The sequence below is a fragment of the Schistocerca cancellata genome, chromosome 1 (assembly GCF_023864275.1).
Source record: "Schistocerca cancellata isolate TAMUIC-IGC-003103 chromosome 1, iqSchCanc2.1, whole genome shotgun sequence".
Taxonomy (NCBI): Eukaryota; Metazoa; Arthropoda; class Insecta; order Orthoptera; family Acrididae; genus Schistocerca; species Schistocerca cancellata.
In genome coordinates, this window is record NC_064626.1 from 530,220,356 (window position 1) to 530,233,397 (window position 13,042).

Genomic DNA, 13,042 nt, shown 5'->3' on the forward strand with positions numbered 1-13,042 from the left:
AATAAAAGGAAAAATATTTATCGCTTACTACTTTCTCTTGGCATGAAGCATGACATTTTAACTTACTACTTCTTTGCTAGTAATTCTATTTGCAATATATGCCGCAGACAATATCTGCATGTGCCAGCGAATATATCTGAAAAATATATATCATTTTGAACACACAGGTACGACGGCAAAAACATTGAGCTGCGTGAAAATAAGATTGCAGGGCGAAATCGCTACAGACTCCAGTGAAACACGGATGTATACAAATATGTAAGTATAGTGTGTGAGCTATATTTAATGTATGCGTAGGTGAGCAAAGCCACTGGTAAGAGGGTCGTCCTAAACCCCTGGCACGAGTTCAATGTAATTTGGTACATATGTTGGTTACATTTGTGAAGAAAAACTGATGGGGCTAGTACTATCAGCCTGTTATTGGGGAGGGATCATAATTATAATGTAGAGATAGAAGGGGGAGGAGGACGGACAGACAGAGAGAGAGAGACAGACAGAAGGAGGAGATGAACACAGACCGGGCGAAGGAGGAAATGCGCAGACAGAAGGGGAATAGAGGTGAAGAGGGGAGAGGAGGAAATGGGTAGGAGAGGGGAGAGGAAGAGATGGACAGACAGAGATGAGGAGATGGACACAGGTGATGGACAGACAGAGGGAGGGGAATATAAACAGTGAAGGGGAAGAAGGAGATGAGAGGAGGAGGCGGACATCGAGTCGATCGTGAGGAGGACAGAGAGGAGGGAAAGTGGAGAAGGACAGAGAAAAGGAACAGGAGCAGATGTACTAATAGAAGACTGGAATCAGTACTACCCGGGCAGCGGCAGGTACAGAGCTACTGTTGTATAAAACCCGCGCCCAACTGGAATAATCAGACAAGCCGCGTGATATACAGAAGTAAGGGAGAACTAACCTAATACACAGCAGCAAATATCAATATTAAGCCCAATCCGAGATAAAACTTTACAATAAAGGGCGCAGAAACTGTCATATGGAAATAAGAACACAAGTACCAATGGGAGAACATAGGGATACCTAATAATATATATACCCAGCGAGGGCTTACGCCTTAAGCTAACTCTGACGGAGACACAAATAGCCAAACGCGTCACTAGCAATATCTTACCCATATGTACACCCTTTGACAAAGAGGCCAAAGAAAGAAAACAAGAACAATTGGCAGAATTCAGCCTAGAACACAAATAAAATCGAGCACTGGTCTACAAATTCACACCTATCCTCATCATCATTGTGCTCCAGTAACGTCAAACCTTAGTTACTTAGGTAGGCCAGCACAGGCACAAAGTTTCCCGTGAGGAAATAGCACAGGTCATTACCAAACATTGTCTTCTAACTGTCATAGTAGAAAACACTCTTTACGAACCACTGCCTCTGTCCCTCCTATGTGTCTCTCTGAACGTGTGAAGCTAAATATTGTCTGTTGCTCCAGCTGGAACGATGCCCCACGTTGACAGTAAGACGCACATATCCTCAACCGTGCATACACCCAGCTGCCTTCCTGCTCAGCCACACTTTCGTCTGCCGATGGCTGCTCTGAAGCTTCAAATTGTTGGCTGTTTTCGCTTTCGTTGGCCTCTTCCACATGCCTGTGCTCCATTACAGCTGACTCACACAGATGGTGCAAGCGGCCGCCCGTTCTCCATCTATATACAACCGAGAATACTCTGTTCAAAAATCACGAGAGGAGGAGGTTTGCTTGGAAAAGGCCGGGTGGTACAGGAAGATTTCATTTATCTTACATCATGGCCAGACAGAGATTCCGATATCAGTTACTGGATTGTAAGGCGATTGTAAGGAGCAGACACTGACTCAAATCACAATATAGTAGTGATGAAGAGTAGAATGAATTATGACATTAGTCAGAAAGAATCAATACGCAAAGAAGCGGGATAAGGAAGTATTAAAGAATGACGAGCGGTTCTCCAAGGCTATAGATACAGCAATAAGGAAAAGCTCAGTAGGCAGTACAGTTGAAGAGGAATGGACAACTCTAAAAAGGGCCATCAAAGAATTTGGAAAGAAAAGCATAGGTAGAAATAAGGTAACTGCCAAGAAATCATGGATAACAGAAGAAGTAATTCAATTGATTGATGAAAGGAGGAAGTACAAAACTGTTCCGGGAAACTCAGGCATACAGAAATTCAAATCGCTGAGGAATGAAATGAATAGGAAGTGTAGGGAAGCGAAGACGAAATGGCTGCAGGAAAAATGTGAAGACACAAGTAAAAATATGATTGTCGGAAGGACAGACTCAGCATACAGGAAAGTCAAAACAACTTTCGGTGACATTAAAAGCAAGGGTTATAACATTAACAGTGCGACGGGAATTCCACTGTTAAATGCAAAGGAGCGAGCGAATAGGTGGAAAGAATGCATTGAAAGCCTCTATGAGAGGGAAGATTTGTCTGATGTAATAGAAGAAGAAATAGGGGTCGATTTGAAAGTACAGGGGATCTGGTATTAAAATCAGAAATTAAAATAGATTTGGGGGAGCTAAGTTCAAATAAGGCAGAAGGGAGAGATAACATTCCATCAGAATTTGTACAATCATTGAGGGGAAGTGGCAGCAAAACGACTATTCACGTTGGTGTGTAGATTGTATGGACATACCATCTGACTTTAGGAAAAGCATGATCCACACAATTTAGAAGACAGCAAGAGCTGATAAGTGCGAGAATCATTGTACATTCAGCATAACAGCTCATGCATCCAAGTTGATTACAAGAATAATATACAGAAGAATGGAAAAGAAAATTGAGGATGCGCTAGTTCACGATCACTTTCGCGTTGGGAAAGGTAAAGGTACGAGAGAGGCATTCATAGGATTTGTAGACCTGTTAAAGGCGTTGGACAATGTAAAATGGTGTAAGATGTTCGAAATCCTGATAAAAATAGGGCTAAGGTATAGGGAGAGACGGATAGTATACAATATGTACAACAGCCAGGAGGGAATAATTAGAGTGGATGACCAAGAACGAAGTGCTCGTATTAAAAAGGGTGTAAGACAAGGATGTAGCCTTTCACCCTTAGTGTTCAATCTGTCCATCGAGGAAGCGATGATGGAAATAAAACAAAGGTTCAGGAGTGGAATTAAAATTCAAGATGAGGGTATCAATTATACGATTCGCTGATGACAGTGCTATCCTGAGTGAAAGTGAAGTAGAATTACATGATCTGCTGATTGGGATGAACCGTCCATTGAGTACAGTGTATGGATTGAGAGTAAATCGAAGGAAGACGAAGGGATTGAGATGTAGTAGAAATGAGAACATCGAGAAATTTAACATCAGTATTGATGGTCACGAAGTAAATGAAGTTAAGGAATTCTGCTACATACGCAGTAAAATAACCAATGATGGATGGAGCAAGGAGGACATCAGAAGCAGACTAGCAATTGCAAAAAGGGTATTCATGGCCAAGAGAAGTCTACTAATATCAAATATCGATGAAACATGGAATGTGGGAAAACCAGAACAAAAGAGAATCGATTTTAGATGTGGTGTTACAGACGAATGTTGAAAATTAGGGGGACTGATAAGGAATGAGGAGGCTCTGCGCAGAATAGGAGAGGAAAGGTGTATGTGGAAAACTCTGATAAGCGGAAGGGACAGGATGATAGGGTACTCGTTAATACATGAGGGAATGACTTCCATGGTACTAGAGAGAGCTGTAAAGGGCAAAAACTGTAGAGGAAGTCAGGGATTGGAATACATCCAGCAAATAATTGGGGACGTGGGATGCAAGTGCTACTCTGAGATGAAGAGGTTAGCGCTGAGAGAAATTCGTTGCGGGCCGCATCAAACCAGTCAGAAGACTGACGACAAAAAATAAATAAAAGTAAAAAGTAAAATAAAATAAAAATAAAAAAGCGCACTGACACCAGCACTGCGTGGGCAGTGTCAATGTCAGGAATGCGTGAGCAGCACCGATGCAATTGCTGAGCGCGCCTTAGTACCAGAAGACTGTGGTGGAGAAGCAGAATTGCATATCCCGGTGTTCCTTACTTGTGTTTGACCATAAAGAGTCGGGGGAAGCGTTCAGCAAGAATGCACAACTATATGACACAGTGGGTAGTTATTGTGTACGCTCCAAACGTGATAATTGTCTTAAAAATGAAGAATGAAATAGCAGGCCATCTGTCTGTAACGAACCTACAATCAAAAGACAAGTGGACCTCTGTTTGCTCGAAGACTGGCGTATCACAATCGTGGCGATAGTGGAAAAAGTGAAAATGAGTTATGGATCAGTTTTCAGCATCTTGCACGACATTTTTAGCAGGTAAAAGGTCGCTGTCCGCTTCGTTTCACAACTATTCACAGCGAATCAAAACGTCAAGAATGTTGCAGCTGTGTCAGTAAGTCTACTTGAGTTCTTCATCTGCATGCTCACCACGTACAAGTACTGCGTGTATCACTTTGGCCCCGACGTAATGGAGCAAATTAAGCCGTGGAGACGTCGCTGACAAAGGCGAACATCATTGGTGGAGGTGATGCTGAGCGTGTTTTGTGACTGGCCAGGTGCGGTGCTTAAATATTGTGCTCGTATGCAGCAAATTGTCACAGGAGAATACCACTGAAATATCCTTATGAGCTTATGCGAGGCCGTCATGACGCAGTGTCAGGGGGGGGGGGGGGTCTCTCAGTGGGGTGTACTTGTACCTGCACCAGATCAATATCCGCAATCGTTCTACACAGGACACAGTCATATAAGCTGCTTCCATGGTTTGCCAACTTTTTCGTCTTTTTGACTACCCATGGTATATCTCAAACTGGGAAATTTCAACTGGTTATCCCAGTCAAGAATTAATCGGTCTGTGCAATGCATTTCTGGTCGTTTGTGCTTGTAACAGATTTCTCAAGAGTGCATATAAATTTACATATTTTTAAAAATTTGTCTGTTTAACACATCAGTTTTGGCGAGTGCCAAGCTGCTGCTCTATATCCGCCTCAAAAACGTTATCCATAAATGGTTAACTTACGCATTGTCTGTGAATATAGTTTCCTTGGGATAACTGACATATGTGGTAATTGGAAGAACACAGAATTAACATTAAATTAATATTTAGTAATTACTGGATGCTTGTCCACTGTCAGTGATTCATACTACTGCAGGACTAACGTTTAAAAAAAAAAAAATATTTCGTAGCCCGTTATCCACACAGTATTTTCTCCAAAGTCTTTCTATTTGTACATTTATAAAACTTTAATAACGTCGAACGGTAATAATTTATATACTGTCACTATTAGTGTTACGCAAGCAGTGAAAGGAATATCCTATCTAGGAGTTAAGAAAATACAGGGTGTCCGAAACGAAGAGAGTGGCGTAAGAGAAGAATGCTTTTTCTTAATAAGAAAACTATCGGTATCTGATAATGTATGGAATATGAGGAAGAAATTTCTGCAAGAGTACGTCTAGGAGATGAAATTATATGGACGTGAAACTTGGGCCATCGGATATACGGAAGAGAAGAATCCCGAAGCACTGGAAATGTAGCGCTGTCAAAGAATATAAAAAATTAAGTGGACGGACTGACGCTTGCAGTGCGCGTATGGATGGTCATTACGCTCGCTTGTTCTTTCTTTGCCGAGAGAATTACGCGACCTCGCTAGCCTGCCTAAAGGGAGCATTGGCGGTGAGGGCTATTGAAGTGGCACTTTCGGTTTGCAAAAGCAAGACAGGGACTGCAGCGAATGTGAGCAACTTTCATCGTCCCTGTCCGCTTCGTTAGATGAGTGGTAATGTGTTTACCTGCGTTGCAGCGTCCCGGTTTCGATTCCCGGCCCGGTTGGAGATTTTTTCCGCTCGTTGGCTGTGTGTTACGTTGTCCTCATCATCACCATCACTAACGTGCAAGTCGCCCAATGTGACGGGCCTGAAACAAAATTTGCAAGCCGGCTGCTGAACTGCCACGAATGAGGCCTCCCGGCCAGCAATGCCACACGATCAGTTCATTTTTTCCCTCGCGCCTGCCAGCTGGTTACAACACTGGAAGACGGCTTGAACGGTAACGCTGTGTGAGGACGCCTGTCAGCCTTGGGGCCAAGTTTGTGTTGATACTCAAGCTGCGTTGGTTAGGTGGAATTATTTGCCAGAAAGATGGCAGCCCGGCTTTAATGACGTTGGTCTTCGTCTGTTACAAATGTGGAGTGGGTACCGCCTAGAATAACTGCGTGGTGAGAGATTTGTGAATTTACACTTTCTGTGTTGTCGAAGGTGATTGGTGAGGCTGATTTATACTGATTCGCGACGACAGACATTTAAAGCTGTCGCCACCGGAATAATAATAATCGACTTAGCTTGAATACCGAGTTAAGAATTCTGAAGACATGAAACTGCAGTTGCACTCTTCTTATAGTACCTTTATTCTTTGCATTGAATTAATAGTGTTCTCCGATGTTCTCTGGGTGGATGACCGATTTAAGAGCTTTATGTACTATTTGGATGCAAATGCTAGCTGTGAATATATTTTTTTTTAAATTTTGTAGTGTTTACAGTCGTAGATTTTAAAGCTGTTGTGTGTTTAGCACCAATCACTATTGTCTGCCTTCATGTTTACTGTTGATGTCGTTGCTGGTGGGCCATCGTAGTCCCACTCAGTTTCATATCACCAGAGCGAACAAACTCGTTAAAGGCTATTAGCTAGGATACAAGTATTTGACTGATTTTTTTGGATTATCTGTAACAAGAGAAATGGTGACTGGATTCTGAACGATCCCGCAGTGAAAAAAATTACCACTCCTCCTTACTTACTTAAGGAATTTTACGTACAGTTTTTTGCAAGTTGGCAAATTTCCTTTTAAGAACCATGTGTGGCTATGTTTTCTGTATTTATTTCTTACATTCACAACGTTATACTTTAACGCAGTAAGCCATTTCCTATGCAAATCTTATTAACTACGTGTATAACTGAAACTGTCTTTTAAAGTATTGTTTCTTAGTTAAGAGGATCTGGGACGAAATGACCTGTAGTCTTTACTAGCATTTTGGAATTCAATAACTCAAAAACGTTAATGGGTATTAGAATGAAACTTGAACCAAATAATTAGTATGTTGCGACCTCTATATGAAAAAACATTTAATTTTGTAGAATATTGACTGGAACGAATATTTATTATTATATTATGTCCGGAGTTATGTATAACTTTTATTTTATGTACACTGCACTTCGATGCTATTCAAAATAAAATATCTAATATATTATTCTTTTAATTATTAGCTTGTTGATACAGTAAACCAAGAACGTATAAAACTTTGTAGTTTTGTGTACTTTTAAAAATGTTTTTTAGAAGTAAATTTTATCTCGTAATAATTTAACAATATATGAAATACTTCACCTTAAAAACTTATGTTCTTTAAAACTTATATTCTAGAATAATGTGGTTCGCTGTGTAGACACTACACTAGTTTTCATAAAAATTTTAAAATTTTTTTAGCTTTAATATTGGGTCAGATTATGATATAAAATCGTTGACTATGGGAAAATGAAAGTAAAGATTAGCATGTCGTTTTCTTCTCAATGATAACACAAGACATTCCAGCTCCATATTCTTGTTGGTTCTGAGTGTCATTCTCATCTTCTTTAGTTAATTTATTCTGGCCTCTTTTGTCATGCTTTCAGCAGCTTTTCAGCCTCAGCGACACGTTGCTTGTCGATTAGTAACAGCCCACTATCCACACTGCCCCCAGGTTTGATGGCTAATCTGCTCACGGTTTTTAAACTGCTTTTTATTTCATCGTTAAAACATATTATGGTATCCACTACACCAATCTGAAAAACTGACATGACAACAAAAACAATTTTTCGCCAGCGTTCCGAAACGCAACTATTGAAGCTTTGATTCGGATTCCGAGTTTTGCTGTGTAAACACTTTTCCAGAACTTTAGAATCTGGAAGATCTCTGTATGTTAACTTTAGTTCTACCACAACACTCTTTGGCATGCAAGGCGCATGCATAAGTTTTCTTCTATTCACTCCACACGTATTATATTTCCACCGTGAAGTGTTTTCCTGATGGCCAGACCATAACATTCTGTGAGGTTTTCTATTTATTATTTGGTGAGTCTGCCTACTCCACCAATTCTTTGATCTGGCACCCCGCGAATTCCTCTCCTGCGCCAACCATTTATGAGTAGCAATTGCATCCTACGTCCTCAATTATTTGCATGATGTATCCCTATCTCCGTCTCCCTCCACAGTTTTTGCCCTCTACAGCTCCCTTTAGTACCATGGAAGTAAGTCCCTGATCTCTTAACAGATGTTCTATCATGCTTTTCGTTCTCCTTATCAGTGTTTTCCACATATTCCTTTCCTCTCCGATTCTGCACAGAACCTCCTCATTCGTTACTGTATCAGTCCACCTACTTTTCAACATTCGCTTGTAGCAGCACATCTCAAATGCTTCGATTCCCTTCTGTTCCGGTTTCCCACAGTCCATGTTTCACTACCATACAATTCTGTGCTCCTAACGAACATTCTCAGAAACTTCTTCCTCAAATTAAGGCCTGTGTTTGATATTTGTAGACTTTTCTTGGCCAGGAATGCCATTTTTGCCAGTGCTATTCTGCTTTTGATGTCATCCTTGCTCCGTCCTTCATTGGTTTTATTGCTGCGTAAGTAGTAGAATTCCTTAACTTCATCTACTTCATGATCATCAGTCCTCGCTGTTCTCATTTCTGCTACCTCTCATTACTTTAGTCTTCTGTGCTCATTACATTGTTCATTCCATTCCGCAAATCATGTAATTCTTCTTCACTTTCACTCAGGGTAGCATTGACATCGGCGAATCGTAACATTGATATCCTTTCAGTTTGAATTTTAATAGCATTCCTGAACATTTATTTTGTTTTGATCATTGCTTCTTCGATGCACAATTTGAAAAGTAGTGGGGAAACACTACATCCCAGTCTTACACCCTTTTTAAACAGAGCGCTTCGTTCTTGGTCGCCCACTCCTATTATTCCTCCTTGGCTCTTGTACGTATTATACGTATATGACTAGTCTCTCCGTACAGCTTATCATCATTTTTCTAAGAATTTCGAAGATCTTACAACATTTGACATTGTCGAAAGATTTTTCCAGTTTGGGAATCACAGTTGTAGGCCCATTAGGTTATTCATTGTATTCAACAGACTGTGTAATTCTTCACCTTCACTTAGAATAACAATGCTACCAGCAAATCTTATCATTGATATCCTTTCGCCCTGAATTTTAATTCTTCTCTTGAAACTTATTATTGTTTCCATCGTAGATTCGTCGATGTACAGACTGAACACCATGTTTAATCCGAACACTTCATCCTTGGTCTTCAAGTCTTATTGGCCCCTCCCTCCCTTCTTGGTTTTTTTTACATATTGTATGTTATCGATTTTCCCCTGTACCTTACTCCTAGTTATGTCAGAATTTCGATCACCTTGCTTTATTTTACAGTGTCGAACATTTTTTGTAGGTCGACAAATCCGTTGAGAGCGTCTTGAGTTTTCTTCAGTCTTGTTTCCATTATTGAGCGCAACGTCGTGAGACCTTGGTTCCTTCACTTTTCCTGAAGCCAAATTTATTGTTATCTTACAGAGCCTCATTTTCTTTGTCCATTCATCTCTCGCAATTAAATTCTCTTGCTATCTTCAGAAATTTTATGTGGATGATGATTCTCGTTATGTCTAATGGTATGTCGCTTGTCTCTATTTCTACACACCAACTTCAGTAGTCGAATTGTTGCCATTTCCCCAATGATTTCAGAATTTCTAGTGAAATGCTGTTTATCTCTTCTGACTTATTTGATTGCAAGTCTTCCATAGACCTTTTACATCCTGATTCTATTTCTGCATCTTCTGTTTCTCTCTCATTTCAATTTTTTCTTCCATCACGTCATCACATAAATCCTCCCCCTCATATAGGCCTTCAGTGTACCTTTTCCTCCTATCCTCTCTCTCAGGTGCGTTCAAAACTATCATTCTCATTGCACCCTTAATGTTGCTACCCTTTTCTTCTCCATTCACCGAAATTTCTTTTCACTTTTCTGTACGCTGAATTAGTCCTTCCGACAAAAATTTCTTCTTCTGTTTCTTCACACTTATCCTGGAGTTATTTCGCCTTCAGTTCACTGAACTTTCTATTTATTTCATTCCCAAGTAACTCACATTTATTTGTTTCTGTCATTCCCTGAACATTTTATACGTCGTTCTTTCGTCCATCAGTGGAAGTTTTTCTTCCGTTTCCCCTGCTTTCTTCGCAGTTATCTTTCGTGTTGCTCAGTTTGTTTGTCCAACACCTGTTATTTTCCTTTTCGTAGCTGTCCACTACTCTTCAGCTCAGCTGCCTACTGTGATATTCCTTATCCCACTATTCACATCTTTAGCGAAATTCAAACGCATCTCACCATTCCTTAGTAGTTCAGTACCTCACTTTCCTCCACACTGGTACTTCCGGACGATACTCTTTAACGTCAATTTATACTTTATCCGCGGTACTTCTTACAATCAAATAGTTTATTCTGGAATCTATGTCTGACCATGAAGTTAACCAGCTGGATTCTGATTCTAGAACGAAGTATTCGCTGTTATTATCTGAACCCAATTAGTATTTCTCCTCTCTCATTCCTACCTCCCAGCCCATACTTCCCGTAACCGTATTTTCTACTCCTTTCAAAACAACAGCCTTCCAATCAGGCATTATTATTATGTTTTCAACCCCTCTGTACATTTTGAAATACCCGTTCAGTAACCTCATATATTCTCTCTATCATCAAACTGCAATGTAGGCATGTATTTCTGAGCTATCATTGTCAGCGTTAGTTTGCTGTCGAATCTGATGAGAGCAGCCGTATCACTGAACTGTTCATAGAAATTCACTCTCTCTCCTACCTTTCTATTTATAAATAATCCTACCCCATTATGCCATTTTCTGGTGCTGTTAGTATTATCCTATACTCATTTCACCAGAATCAGAAATCCTTATCTCCTTTCCATTTCACTGCACTGACCCCGCTATATCTAGCACCCTGTCTTCAGGCCACAAGTGGCCAATCGGGACGATATGACCAGCGTGTCATCCTCAGCTAAGGATGCGCATAGGAGTGGGGGGTGTAGTAAGCTCACCGCTCTCCCCGTCGTTATGCTAGCTTTCTTCGTCGGGAGCCGCTACTATTCGGTCGAGTAGCTCCTCAGTTGGGATCACGAGGCTGAGTTTAACCCGAAAAATGGCAACAGGACGTGGTGGCCCGGATGGTAACCCAACCAGTGCCGCCCACGCCCGACAGCGCTTAACTTTGGTGATCTGACGCCGACCAGTGTATCCACTGCGGCAAGGTCGCTGCCCCGCTGTATCTAGACAACATTTTTATTTCCCTTTTCGGATTTTGTAGCATCGTTACCACATTCAAACATCCGACATTCCACCCTTTCGATGGTTATTCCACCTCTTTCCCATGGTCACTTCTCCATTAGTAGACCCATTTCGAAGTTCCGGAAGTAATAATTCAGAATCTTTGCGATTGGAGACATTCTCATGTGACTTTTCCAAGTACAGACTACATGCACTACGCATACACCTACATTTAGAGCCTGTTATTACTAAAGCACAACTTGAAAATACTACGGGAATGCACTATTAACAGCCCCAGAGACTCACTGAAAGGTTTTCTGGGGAAAATCATACATTAAGAGCTTTCAGAATGAATATTTCACCCAACAGCGGAGTGTGCGCAGATGTGAGACTTCCTGGCAGACTAAAACTGTGTGCTGGACCGAGACTCGAACTTGGGACCTTTGCTTTCGTGGGCAAGTGCTTTACAGACTGAGCTACTACCCAAGCACGACTCAGAAACGTACTCACAACTTCAGTTCTACCAGAACCTCGTCTCCTACCTTCCAAACTTCACAGATGTTCTTTTGCAAATCTTACAGAACTAGCACTTCTAGAAGAAAGAATATTGCGGAGACATGGCTTAGCCACAGCCTGCGTGCCGTTTCCAGAATTATATTTTCACTATGCAGCGGAGTGTGCGCTAATATGAAACTTCGTGGCAGATTGAAATTGTGTGTTGGACCCAGACTCGAACTCGGGACCTTTACCTTTTGCGGGCAACTGCTCTATCGCGAAAGTACTTGCCAGAGAAAGGCAAAGGTCCGAGGTCGAGTCTCAGTCTAGCACACAGTTTTAATTCAGCACGAAGAGTTATTAACAGCTTTGAATCAGAAAATAATGCTGTTCAAGAATATATACTGATGATTTTTAAAGTGCTGGATATAATAAATGGTTGACTTAAATTGGTGGCCTTCCTGGAACGTTTGGTGAACATATTCGTGGCAATTTTACGTTATTAAACCATATTTTATGTATTATAAATTTGCACTGCTTTTTATATGGCCGGCCGGAGTGGCCGAGCGGTTCTAGGCGCTACAGTCTGGAACCGCGCGACCGCTACGGTCGCAGGTTCGAATCCTGCCTCGGGCATGGATGTTTGTGACGTTCTTAGGTTAGTTAGGTTTAAGTACTTCTAAGTTCTAGGGGACTGATGACCTCAGAAGTTAAGTCTCATAGTGCTCAGAGCCACTTGAACCATTTTTTATATGCGTGGATGTTTTTCTGTCCATTATTACGAAATTTGCCTCCATTTTCGACAACACAGACTAGTTTTGTTTCATATTATTGACATTGTTCGTTTTAAACTCCTTTCTTGGAACACACTTGCTTGGAGTCTTCGCACCAAACAACTTAGTTTGCTGGCTAACGTATTTCCAATCACTGACAGCTAATCTTCTGAATTAAGTTTAGCGATAACCTACCTCATTTATTGCTGTGTTTATCGCCCTGTTTTCTGTTCCTTTAACTAATTTTCGGTTCAGCGATGAGGGTTATCTTTGCTGTATATTCATTTATCGTGTTTCAAGGCATTTCTCTAACATTTTCATGCAGTGGCTATTGTCTGACCTATTCAGATATGACATGATACTGATACTCTACTGGCAAATTTTTAGTGTCAGGTTTCTAGCTTCCAACACAAAGCGTTAACTGGATCAGCCTTTC